We start from the raw sequence: 12,803 nt of genomic DNA, 5'->3' as shown, positions 1-12,803 counted from the left end.
AGTTGGTCTTGGGAAAAGATTAACAGGAGCTGGAAATTTAGATGTTAGAGGGAGTGTCAATATGCAAGCTGCCGTTGGGGAGGAGAGAGGGAACTAGGCATTGAAATTAGGGGAGTGTCCTGGATGCTGATACATAATAGCTACCAGAATTTTGATTGGGTCATACATATGGATTGAGTGAACATCAAAGGAGGAGAGGTTACTGAGTGATGGTGGTAGAGGGAGAACCTCGAAGAAGGGTTGGCAATCCTCACATGACAATTGATTTAAGGAGTTGGGTATATTTAGCATGAAGTAGAGAAGGCTTAAAGGCCCATGAGCTTTTCATTACATGGGAGTAGAAGGGCATGACACTTGTCTTCAAGTATTTGAAGAGCTATTACCTGCTATAAGGATTAACCTTGTTCTTTTAGACCCCAGAGCTCAGAACTAAGAGTAAAGAGTAGAGTCTACAGAGAGGCAAATTTAGAGCTTGACATAAAGAAAATATTCTTTACAATAAGAGCTATCCAAAAAATAGAATGGCTGCCTTTAGAGCTAATGGGTTCCCTTTGGAGATATACTGTGTGCACAGGCTAGGTAATTATTTGTTCACTGTGTTGTAGAGACAAATTCCTTTTGAATTGAAGTAGAGATGAATGATGAGGTCATTTCTAACTAAATTCCTGTGATAGGAGAAAAAATAAGTGAATGAACAAAAATTTCTGAAAGAGGCTTAGAAGTAGTGATGGTGACAGTATCATGACACTATCTGGTTAACATATATGCAAATTGCTAAGTTTAGTTTTTGCATTAATAGTCACTACCACGTTTTAAAGAAAACATTAAAGCAAAAAACCAATTAAAAGTATGCAGAGTTTGTTTACCCTAGATTACCACATTTGTAAAGTGTATCAAATCTCTGTGTTTGCTTCTGACTAAAAAACGGTGTGAGCTTCCAATTTAAGTTCTATTGAAATCTGTATGCAGTCCTGATAGAAATGATCAGCTCTTAGCTGGACCTCACATGTAGTATATAGCATAATCCAAACAGGGCAAAAGACAACATCTATGACTGTACTTAGCAAAGTACTTGACACATACTAGGCACTTAAGAAATACTTGTTAGGTGAAATCACTGACCAATACATGTCCTTGTTCTCCCCTTGGATAGATATATATATAAACTAGGTAAGTTAACTGTGGGAATGAGCTGTATCTCTTTTTCTGGAATGCCAGTCAACTGTTATATTTAGATAACCAGAAGAAAGAAGTGCTTCCATTGATTCTTATGTATTGGTTATGTTATGGAAGTTACATCAGTAAGACAGGAATCTACTTTCCATCATGTAGATTTCAGAGATCATAGAGCTGTCATTCAAATTCCCACTAGATGGTGCTCTTGCATCTTTTTGGCATCTAAACCAAGGTTGGCCCCAAATTATCTCATTTTCTCTATTGTGCTTGAGGAGACAGGGAAGCCATTTTTGAAAAAATGTCTAATTTTTTTTTTATCATGAGTAATTTTTATTTAAAAACTAATAATTCTCTTCTGAAATTTCATCAATTTTGTTTTATATTTTGCTTTTTCATTTTACATTTTGTAAACCTCTTTCCATATATTAATGTATTAAAAATTAATCATTTTCATGGTTAGATATTATTGCATAGGATTTAATATACCATAGTTTGCTTAGCCATACTCTTGTTTTAGGAATTTAGATTTCTTCTTTTTTCTCCCATTAATAGCGTTGTTATGAAAAGAGCTTTGTGAACCTTGTGTTTTTCTTTTGGGTTATTTCCTTGGAGTATATTCCTCAAAGTTGAATTATCATGTCAAAAGGTATTAACAGTTTATAGTTCCTGTTACATTATTTTTCAGTTGAAGCCAATTTACAGAGCTTTTAGTCATCTATAAGGAATCTCTTCTTTCATTCCCTTACAGACATGGTATTTTATAATTTGTATTTTTTCCCCCTGGTTGCATAGATAGATTCAACCTTAGGTGTACGTTACAATAATTTTAATTCGTATTTCTTGAATTGTTAGTGAGACTGACTTTTTTTATGTGGTGATTTACTATCTCTGTTTCCTTTTGTGAGTTTCTCTGTTTAGACCATTTATTATGTGGAATTTAGCTATTGATGTTATTTTTTTTGTATCAATTCAAAAGGCCTTGTGACAGTGTAGATAGCATGCTGGACCTGTAGTTAGGAAGTCTTGGGTTCAAATCCTGCTCTTGACACTTCAAAGTTCTTTCTAAATATTAGTTATTGTTATTTCATTTTGGATAGTAAGGTTTTCTCAGTTATGGTTTTTATCTCCTTCCCTCATTCTGTTACTGTACTTCTGATTTTTATTATATTGCTTTTCCCTATTTAAAAATTAATTTTATATTTATATATTCAAATATAGCCATCTTACCATGGATAATATCTTAGTTTTCTTTAGTTGTCGGGAATACATTGTCCCTCTGCAACTGAGAATCAACAATTCATTAATTATTTTGGGATAAATATTCCCTTTTCATTTAAAAAAACAGATTTTTTCAAAAATATGTTAACACTTTAACCTTTCTAGAATTTATTTCAGGGTAGGTATGAAATTAAGATCCAAGATAATTCTCTTTCTTGATATGCAATTGCCCCCACAATATTAGTTTAATAAAGGTGCCTTTCCTCAGTGTTGTATCACCTCTGGTTTTTTCACACTTAATGCACATAGATTCATAAGACTTCATTCCTACTATTTCTGATCCAGTGCATCAGTCTTTTTTTTTTTTTAAATGTCTTTTAGTACAATATACTGCTTGGTTTTGATTATAATTACTTTCTAATTTTGGCAGGGCCATGTTACTAGTATAGACAATATGCTATAGATGAAAATGCTTAGCACAGTGCCTAGCACAAAGTAGACATTTAATAAATGTTTATTGAGTGAATAAATGAATGAAGATCCTGGGCAATCTCCAGTCATCCAGATCTGTATCTGGTCACCGGACTCAGATGGGTCTGGAGGAGACAATGAGGCTGGTTATTTTGCATGGCCCTCCCTCACTTAAATCCAATTCATTTGCAAGTCACAGCATCACCTTCCTGATGTCATGGTCCTCTTTGAAAACAAAGGATAAACCACAACCTCAACCTGAATGGATGAAAGAGCACTAGTTATGGAGGGTATAGATGTACAGGTTTGAATCTTATCTCCTTCACTTAGTAGATCTGTGGCTCTGGACAAGTAATTTAATCTTTCTAGTCTGTTTCTTCATCTGTATAATGGGGATTATAATACTTGTAGCACCTGTGTCATAAAAGGATTGAGAGGATGAAATGAAATAATATAAAGTGCCTTGAAAAGTATGCACAGAATTTCAGATTTAGAAGATATTAGAGGGTATTTTAAGCTATTAAAACTTAAACCTGCACTAAGACTTTTGTTTGTTCCTCTGTTCATTCATTCATTCATTTGGTTGTTTATTTTTAAGATTAGGTTTTCCTATCTCCCCCAGGCTGGAAGTGCAAGTGCTACTCCCAGGCTGATACCACTACTGATTGGCAAGGGAGCTTTGACCTGCTTTTTTTCCTTTTACCTTTCTTTTTTTATGCCTCAGTTTACCTTTATTTCTCATGGAACATGACCTAGATGAGAGGTCTGAGTTTTCTCAAACAAGATTAACTTTTACAGAGACCAAGCTTGAGGCAACAGAAATGTTATCAAATACTAAGTGCATTTCCACAGAGAGCAAGGTTGTAGTGTGTGTGTGTGTGTGTGTGTGTGTGTGTGTTTATTAAGCCATAGATTTCTTGTTTTTCAAATTTTCAGAGTCCTGGGATCTAAAAGTTGGAAAGTCGCCTGGAAGTCCAACCCGTGCTAGAACAAAAATCTCCTCTATGATACTGATGAAAGGTGGTCATTTAGACTCTTCTGGAACATCTTCTGGGTGGGGTAAGCCATCAGCTCCTTCCAGTGGGTTTCACTATTGTATTGCCACAATTGTTAGTAAGTTTTACCTTAAATCCAGTCAAACTGGGCCTCTGTACTACTTCCACCCATTGCTTTTAGTTTTGCCCTTAGGGGTCAAGGAAGATTCCCATTATTTGTCCATTTACTCCAAGTAAATGTCAGTCAAGGTTTGAATCCAAATCTTCCTGAGTTCAAACCCAGTATTTTATTCATGATATCATGCCATCTTTGGTCATAAATGAGAAATAAAATAGCAGTACTTAAAAAAAAAAGAACTATCTTGAATATAACCAAAGGCTAAAGACCATTTGCATAATACTGTCCTGTGGTGGAGAATGATTATTTGATGCTCCTTGCCTTTTCAAAGGTCCAGGCTGGGGAGAGCTTGACTGAGCAGAGATTTTTCTTCTGGTTTCTAGCTTGGAGACAGGACTTACTCAGTTTCAGATTCTCTTCAGGGAGAGATCCCTCAGGGAGGAAATGACTGGAAAAAAGCTGATATTTAGAAAAGTCTGTACCTCAATCATAGTAGTTTACTAAACTAGAGACCTTTGGGAATTTCCTCTTGGGTGAGATTAGGAACTTTACTTCTATTATGGTTGAGCTGAGATATCTTGCTCCTACTAGGAGGTCTCCTTCACTCTTTGTATTATCTGGTATATGCTAATTTGTATAACTTCTCTGATTTTTATCTTCCATTAGCTTGGATAAATGGATTTACCGTTTTTCACTGTGTCTTTGTGTAACTGGCATTTGATGGGAAGAGAGTTAAGCTTTTGGATGTATAGTTTTAGGTACTCCTCTGTTAAGGGATAGTGATTAGGAGTATGGCTTGGACCTAAAAGTTATTTCTTCTATATAACAATGTACTTTTTTTTTTTTGGTAAGGGGTGGGGAGGGAGGTAAATAGACCTAACAGTAGCCAGTAACTACTACCCTGGGAGAGCAGAATGGCCAGTCTTGTGGCCCCAATCTCCTTTTCCCCTCATGTTGCTGTTTAGTTGTTTTTCAGTCAAGTTTGATTCTTTGTGGTTCTTGGCAGAGATACTGGAGTGGTTTGCCATTTCCTTCTCCAGCTCATTTTACAGATGAGGAAATTGAGGCAAATGGGATTAAATGACTTGCCAAGGATCACACAGCTAGTAAGAGTCTGAGGCGGGATTTGAACTCATGAATATGAGTTTTCCTGATTCCAAGCCCAGTGCTCTGCCCATAGCAGGAATCAAAGTCATCCTTGAGAGAGGTGAGAAGAGACTCTAGAAGTATCTATTCATGCCTCCTTGTTAGCCACATCTAGACAGACTCATCCTAAGTGGATAATACACATACTCTACACAAAAAGTGTACAATTTAGATGATACTAGGAGCCATTTCTGGGTACTGCCCTCTGAAATCCACCAAACTGCTCAAGAACAAAAGCAAGTAGAAATAAATGAAAGAATGAGGCAATCATCACCAACTGATTCTTTTCTCTCCTCCATTTAGGTTGAAGGAGAATCATGTGCGAGCACTCAAAGTTCCACATGTTATTTCAATGGCTTCTAAATTGGTTATCCTGCCTTTAGTATGTGTCCATTCCAGTCCAATTGCCTAAAGTAGAGGTTTTAGCCTTTCTCTCCCCTTGTTTTTTCTTGCTCAAGTCTGGCTCTTTGTTGCCTCTAGGATAAAATACAAACTGTTTTTACAAACATATTTGAAGCTTTTTCACAAGTTGGCTCCAATACATCTTGACAGACTAATTCCATATTATTCCCTGCTTCCAGTTGAACTGGTCTACTTGCTGTCCACAACATTCTACTTCATTTCTCTACACCTTTAATCTATCAAGTATGTATTTCTAATACCCAGTTAAGTCTGAGAAGTTTCTTCTCTTCCTAACCCCTAACTCCCATAAGGTATCAACTCCTTGTATATATCAGTCCTGTTTGGGCTGCCACAAATGGCAATCGATTGCTATTTCCCCAACCTATCTCCGAATTAAAACATTACTTTTTAAAGCTCCCCTACGCTAGGCTTTCTTCATAGTATACACTGCCCCATACTTACCCCAGAGCTTTATATGGGAATGGCATCTGCATCTGTCTGTCTGTCTTTGTCAGTCTGTTATCTCTTTAATTTTTTTATTTCCATGGCCATCATTTTCATCCAGGCCCCGATTACTTCATGCCTTCTAGGTAGTTTTCCTGTTTTTGACTATCCCTTTCTCTACCCTTTTCTTCACTATCACCTTTCCGCTTTCTCCACTGATCTCACAATCTATTTGTGATAATATTGCTTGGTCAGTTTTTCTAAAACCTGGCCTTTTTATGTCCTTCCCAGGATATTGACTAAGCCTTTAGATATTCCACATTGTCAGAGTCCAAATACTTCAATCTGGAATTTAACTCTCCACAATCTAGTTTTATCTTGGTGTTATGCCTGCTCACTGAATGAATCCTTCTTCTCACTTGATACCTAAAACAGCCGCACTGATTGTTTCTGCCTCTGCTCTTTTCCTCATATTATTCCTCACTCTTAAGAGATTCCTGTCCCTGTTTTCTGCCTGACCAAATCTTAGCTCAATTCTTACATCTTTTCTGATTCCTCCCTCTATTACATGGGTCTTTTATATGAATCTATATTCATCTCTTATAGGATTTATTATCCATGCTATTCACTTTGGCATTTAATTCTGTGTTATGCATTTTAAATTATTTTTTTATCATGTGTTTTTGTTTTATTTTCTTAACAAGGTTTGCAGGTAACTCTTGAGGCCAGGGTCCTCAATTAAAAATTTTTTTTTGAGATTTTGCTTCGGCATCCTTATCAGTGCCTAGAGCTTAGTCGGAACTCATTAAAAATGTTGATTTTAATTTGAACCAGTCTACCTGCACCGAGCAGTAAATTTAGAAAACATAAGAATTTTGAGGACAAGAAACACCAGTTCTTTTCTACATTCCTTACAGCCTCTTACACATGATAGGTATGTATCTAACTTTAACTGAATTATTTTAGTCAAACAGTTATTAAACATTAATTAAGCTCCTACTATGTGCCAGAGACCATGTTAAGTGTTAGGGATACAAATAAGAATGAGTTCCTCCACTCAAGGAGATTACAATCTGAAGGGATAAGACAATACATGAAAGAAAGCTGAAAAGGTATGGGGTGGGGAGAAGGTACCTGGCAGGGGGTATAACTGGTGGGAAATGAAGAGCTGGTTAGTCTGTAAGCGCTCTTTAAATAGAAGCTTTGGGAGAAGTTTTTGATCTAATATTCTGGCCTTCCAATCAGAGGGTCAGAGAGTACTGAACATGAGTACCAAAACTGATATAATCTTGTAGGATGATAAGTTTCCTTGTGAAGAGGTTTCCTGGAAGCGTGATGATCGTGGAGTCCAGTCCCAAGAAGTGCAGCTGGTAGAAAATGAAGGGCACATCATACAAAATATAGTTCATGTTTTAGCTTCCTTTATTCCCGTAACTGAATAGTGTCGGACATTTCTCTTAAATGCCAAATCAGTTGTTGTGCTATTACTAAACATTTTTAAAAGAACTTGGCCCCCCAAATAAACACAACTGAAAAAAAAGTCCTATAATGAATAATGGAAATTGGTATTAGTTATAGAGAATATAACCTTAAGCATAGTTTTGTTTCTCCTGCTTCATAATTTAAACCCAGATATCCCATTATAAAAGACATTGATATTGCTGCCTAATGTTTCACCTAACCACCGAATGTATTTGTTGTTTAGCCGGGATTCTATGGTCTTTCAATCTGTGAAAAGTATTAAACTCAAATAAATTGGCCTACTTCTTCATAAACAGCTCTACATGATTAATGAATCAGTCTGTTAAACCTTGAATTGAAAAGGAACAATCAATGAGGTAAACATTTTGATCCATTAGGTACAGATGTTAACTCAACCAAATTTCTGCCTCTTTGGTAAAGTTATATTTTTTATATCGGCAGCCTTCACAGTAGAGGTATGTACACTTGCCAAAAAGACTTTTATAGAGAGCTCACACAGGGCAAATGCTCACATGGTGGTCAGAAAAAGCAATACAAGGACACTGTTAAGGTCTCTCTTAAGAACTTTGGATTTGATTGTGTGACATGGGAGACATCGGCACAGGACTTCCCAGCATAGTATTACCTCACGTGCTATGTTGCATGAGCAAAGCAGAATTGAAGTAGCTCAAAAGAAATGTGAGAGGCACAAATTTGGAGAATCCTCCCCAAATGTTCACATAGGCTATTTGTGCCTGACCTGCGGGAAAGCATTCTGAGCTTGTACTGGTCTAATCAGCCACATTCAGACACATTGTAACTTGACTCTAACATAGTGATTTCGTTTTGGTTTTCTTCAAGAACAAAGGATAACAACTCAAAGCAAACCATTTTCATATTATGCCTTTAATGCATGATTTGACAAAAGAAAAGTTCTTCCTTAGGTTGTCTTACATAACTATTAATAAATAGTGAAGTTCTAACAGTATTGGCTGTCAGATTGCTGTGTATGAATGAGATGTTCTTTTCCTAAGAGGAAAACAAATTGTTGTTAGTTAAGCAATGATGAGAAAAATATTGTCAATGCCAGCTTGATAGAAAAGCCTTCAATTGAAAGAAGTGACCTTTAAAAAGGAATGCATAAGTAATTATCTTGGCATAATCACATGGTATAATATTTTGGTGTTTCTAGCTAAGACACAAGGAAAGCATATTTATTGATTGATTTGATTTTTGAAAATTGTGCCCTTTGCAAAAGCACCTTAGTAAAGAAGCACAGCATTAATATATGGATTACAATAAAGTACAAATGTGGGAAACAATTGTAGAATAGAATAATTTTTTTTCAGAGTTAGCCTTTTAAAACTACCCTGTTGGGAAAAGTGGATTTGGAAAAAATTGGTGTTCTACATCCATTAAAAAATGATTTTTTTACTAAGTGGATCAACTTCACTCCAGATATCTCATTTTCACAGTTTCCAAGAATTTCTGATTTCGAAGGTGACCTCACTGGCCAGGAGAGACAACCCTCTCAACAACATCCCTGTCATATGTGGCCATCTAGCCATTCCTTGAAGACTTCCAATGAGGAAGAACATACTGTCTTTTAAGGCAAGTAAATGAAGTACTTAAGAGACACTTACTTAGATGGGTAGCTATAATATAGAAAAGCCACCAAATTGAATTTCTCTCTTGCCCTAGAAAGTAGCAGAACAATGTATTTAATATTTAATCTTATGTAATTATATTGAGAGGAGATATGGTGCAGTAGATAGAATGCTAGACTTGGAATTAGGAAGACTTAGGTTAAATTTGTACTTCTGATAGTTACTAGTTGGGGGACCAAGGGCAATTCATATAGGATAAATAGAATTTATCTACCCAATGGATTGCATTGGTGGTCGGTGTACTTGTACAAAACTACAGGCATATTATGTAATTTTTTTCAGAGTTTCCATAACTCAAATATTTTTGGTTTAATACTGCCTTCTCACTATTTTCCTTCCAAGTTTATTATTTTCAAGGATGAGTCTGTGAGTTCAGACTTAGTTACATGGGTTCTTAATAAGTATGCATGAAATCTTGATCATTTCTTACCATCTTATCCTTGGTTAATTTATTTTTCGGCTGTAAACTTTAAATATATAAAATATATTTATATTTCATAAATATAAATATATTTATATTTTATATTAATAATTTTTATATTGATATATTTTTTATGTTTTCATACTTGATTGGATTTACGATCTCATCAATGTGGCTACTCCCTCTACTGATGCAAATTGCAACCCATCTAAGAGTCCAAATTCTGTATGACTTATCCTTATCCTCCCATAAATCCTCCCATGAAAAACTTCCCAACGTACTGCAAGTCTTTCCCCAGGTCTTTTCATAATTTTGGAGTACCAGTGCAGCACTCTGATTGGCTATTATGTCTTGCTCTTACTATATGACCATAGCATTTCCCCCTCTAATCAGAGATTTCCATAAGGTCTTTTACATCACTTTTTGCTGAACAGTCATCTTTAATAATACACTGCTGCCTAGTTTTACCCACTCTTTTTCTTGACATTGTCCTTCAGATTTGTAATTTTCAACCAGAAATTGTCCTTCAGAATGTCCTTCAGAAATTGTAACTTTCATTCTTCTGAGATGTTAGCTTTTCATAATTTGCAGTCTCATATCAATGAACAAGCATTTATTAAGTGCTTACTTTTAAGTACCAGATGATTTATGAGGCATCAGGGATTCAAAGAGAATAAAGGAAACAATCTTAAAGGATCTTAGCATCATCAGGAAAATATCAGTGTTAAAAATACAGATTTTTTTTGTGTATGTCCAGAACCTCCTCAAGAATACAAAGTCCTGCACAATTTCACAAAAATAATCTAGTTTTCTCTCTTCCTATTGCTCAATTCTGTTCCTAGCTTGTAGTTCATCTACAATGTTTGGCAAGGATATATATACTTGCTGAACCAATTCACAGGTCTGCTCATCCATCAGCATGATATAATCTCAGGAATATGTGTTCTTAATCCACGTGAGTGTTTTCTGAATGACTTGCCAGGCCAATCTAAAAAAATATAAATTGTTTTCTAAAACTATCTAGTGTCATGCTTGGTTGATGTTAAATCATAAAGACTGGTCCTGGTGTAGTTGAAAAACATTATATCAGGAGTTAGGAGATTTAAATTTTAGTTCTAATGATGTGTGACTGGGCAAGAACCCTTTTGGGCTCTGATTTCCTTGTCCATAAAGTGAAAGGGTGAAACTGAATGTCCTTCCAATTTAAAACAACAACAACAATGAATCTGAAATGTATACTTATTCCTAGTTAAATTATGGTTCATAGCTTTCATGCATTTACATACTTTCATTCCTGAAAATTTCATTAAAATGAAGACATGGTAATTAGTTCAATTAACTATTCAAGTTCCAGTTGCATTTTTTCAGCAAAACTTCAGTAACATCTGAATTCAAGACCTATTTCTGATATGTGTTTAACGGCTGTGTGATCCTGGGCAGGTTATTTAACCTCTCAGCATCTCAGTTATCTAACAGTATAATTTTCAGAGTAGGTGTCAAATGGCATTGACAGATATTAGTAGAGGCATTTCCCCACCAGGAGCTTTCCTAAAGTAGTGGAATTCACAGATCTGGTTTAAAAAAATACATGCACATATACTTAGAATTCTTTTTATGTTCTATCAGGTTGTTAGCTGTTGATTTTATATTTTCTGCTGCACATTTGAACTCTTCTCAGTTTTACTTATAGCCTTTGTGTTCCAATAAAATTAAGCTAAATACATGTCACTTCTTATGTAGGAATTCCCAAGCATATAGAGATTGTAGCACTACAGTTTTCAATAGATTAAACTGGGCTGAAATTACCCAGCATCCTAGCAGTATAATAGGCTATTGATCTTAGACGATGTTTTCTGTTTCTTTATAATTGAATTGTGCTCAGGAACGAAAGAGTGTGTTCATTTTCAGGTTGAGTTTAGTAATGTAAAACGAGTGCCAAGGGTCAGTTTTATTATGTGTGCAATGGAGGATTATATTAGATATAGGATTGTCATCTAAATGACAGCATTTAAAATGGGATTTATAGACATATTGAATGGAATGTTATTTTTCCTTCATTTTTGCAAAATTATACATTGTAGATCATTGACTTTGGCAATAATCATGGTATTCACAATCTTATGAATTTGCCTACTATATATTCTATATACATACATACATACATATATATGTGGATACAGTAAAGCACTTTCAAAAAACAAGATATTTGAGTTTATTAATTTTTCTTATGTGCTTAGTGCTGCTTCCCTCTTCCAGTAACCAACCTGTCACTTATGTGAATACATATTCTCTCCCAAGTAAAATGTAACCTTAGAAAGTTGCCTTTATGCGTATATAGGCAACTTTCTCAGATTAGAAATGAGAGAGGAGGGTGTTTCCACATCAAGGGTTCCCTACACAAATAAAATCATGCATCTATTCTCTCTCTAAAAACCCTCAGACTTAAGGAGAATTGCAAGTATGTAAATTACTATATGCCTAAGGTCTAAAAGAAATTAGGTAGAGGGCATAAGAAATTTAATGAATGGATTCTTTTACCTTTTCACTCCTTTTTGTAGAGACCTATTGAGTATGTTTACTTATTGAATTCAATTTGTGGAAAGCAAACCCCTTATTGGCCACTGAAGCACAAAGAGCTGCCTATTTATTGAGTAGAATTTATAAGGAGACACAAATTTAGCTCTTGCTTTTATTCCTTTCTTTGGATCATGTGGTATGGGATTTTTCCCTGGGACTTGCCCTGAGTTGGGGGGAAGGACACCCTGTTTCCACTTCTCTCAACTGCTGGCTTCATGGCTTCATGAACATGGCTTCATGTACATTTGTTGCTTAGGCTAGTTTAAACTCCTGGCTACTTCTTCCATCTGTTTCTTTCTCAGAGAATAAGTTTCCAAACAACAAACCTGAGATGGATATTTCTAGACTTGGAGGGAACCTTGTGAGATCTAGAGGTTGGAGCTACTAGGTTTAAGGGTTTACTTATTTATCCCCATTACCCAACCACGGAGGATGTCTTGCATCAGTGTAAAAGAGTGCATGTATTATTTGCTTTAGAGGGAGATTAGAGGGAGAGGGTATCTTGTGTTAGGGTTTTCTTTTTCCTATCTTAGTAACTTTCCTCTCTGTCTTTTTGTCACCTTCTGTATTCTTGTTCATATCATATTTCTAACTGATATGTAGCCACAGATATCTGCATTCATGAATATAGAATATGAGGGAGAGTCACCAAGGTTGTTCTTGGTAGACCTGGCACTTATTTCCCTACTTAAGGATGTAAGAAGCAT

The 12,803-nt window shown here is 35.6% G+C and overlaps 1 protein-coding gene across 1 annotated transcript in view; it reads left to right on the top strand.

Annotated features, from left to right (window-relative positions):
• The window catches only part of NUP35 (nucleoporin 35), an 89,879-nt gene extending 80,853 nt beyond the window's left edge, over positions 1-9,026 (top strand). The window contains exons 9-10 of the transcript XR_002328195.2: positions 3,802-3,924; positions 8,907-9,026. The gene's annotated coding sequence lies outside the window, so the exon portion shown is untranslated. The remainder of the gene's footprint in view (positions 1-3,801; positions 3,925-8,906) is intronic.
• The last annotated feature ends 3,777 nt before the right edge of the window (positions 9,027-12,803 follow it).

Source organism: Phascolarctos cinereus, unplaced genomic scaffold (genome assembly GCF_003287225.1).
Source record: "Phascolarctos cinereus isolate Bilbo 61053 unplaced genomic scaffold, phaCin_HiC Scaffold_726;HRSCAF=1367, whole genome shotgun sequence".
NCBI lineage: Eukaryota > Metazoa > Chordata > Mammalia > Diprotodontia > Phascolarctidae > Phascolarctos > Phascolarctos cinereus.
The sequence above is the reverse complement of the archived record's forward strand: the minus strand, read 5'-3'. Positions and strand labels throughout refer to the sequence as shown.